The 961-nt window shown below is 47.5% G+C and overlaps 1 protein-coding gene across 1 annotated transcript in view; it reads right to left on the reverse strand.

The window, feature by feature from the left end:
- Positions 1-961, reverse strand: part of LOC105000052 — a 33,087-nt gene that overhangs the window by 6,365 nt on the left and 25,761 nt on the right. The window lies entirely within an intron of this gene.

Below are 961 nucleotides of genomic sequence, written 5' to 3' on the forward strand. Positions count from 1 at the left end.
CAGAGGACGGGGGAGCCTGGTGGGCTGCCGTCTATGGGGTTGCACAGAGTCAGAGACGACTGAAGCGACTTAGCAGCAGCAGCAGCAGCAGCCCATGTAATGAAGCTTCCAGAGAAACCTAAAAGGCCAGAATTTAGAAAGCTGCTGGGTTGGTAAATTTGGGAAATTTGGGGACAGTGGCAGCCTGGAGAGAGCACAGGAAACTCCTCATCCTTTCCCCATACCTTTCCATGTGCATCTCTTCCCTCTGGCTGTTTCTGAGTTCTATTCTTTTATCATAAGCTGCTAATCTAGTAAAATCTAGTAACAGTTTCCCTCAAATTCTGTGAGCCACTCTATTAAATTAACTGACCCCAAGGAGAAGCTTGTTGGAACCTACACTCTATAACTGGTTGCTCAGAAGCACAGGTGATAACCTGAAGTTGGGGGATGGGACAGTTTTGTGGGACTGAGCCCTGACCTTGTAGAATCCGAGGCTATCTCTGGGTGGATAGGGTCAACATTGAGCTGAATTGTAAGGCAGCCAGCTGGTGTGTGGAGAGTTATTTGCTGCTTTGAGGGATAAGACCTGCCCCCTCCACCACACACACACACTGAAACACACATTGGAATTGGCTTCAGTACCCAGATTAAGTGTTCAAAGCAAGCTCCAGCACTGAAGACCATCCATGTGCTGATGTTTGGAATCAGACAGATAATTGCTCTTGGTATGTGGAAGCAGCCCCAGTTCATGGTGCACAGAGAGTGTTTGGGCTCTGGTCAAGTAAGTTGAGGTCAGGGCAGGCATTGAGGCTCATTGAGGAACTGGAGGACAAAGCAAGAATTCAAGGCAGGAGGTCACTTTTCTAGACTGAGCAACCCCACTGCGGATTAGCAGAAGAACTCATGTGAGCATGTTCAGGCTTCCCTTCAGGTCTGCCAGTTTAAGAAGATCAAGAGTTATTTCTTTTTTTATTTTTAT

Source organism: Bison bison, unplaced genomic scaffold (assembly GCF_000754665.1).
Source record: "Bison bison bison isolate TAMUID 2011002044 unplaced genomic scaffold, Bison_UMD1.0 scf7180017864367, whole genome shotgun sequence".
Taxonomy (NCBI): domain Eukaryota; kingdom Metazoa; phylum Chordata; class Mammalia; order Artiodactyla; family Bovidae; genus Bison; species Bison bison.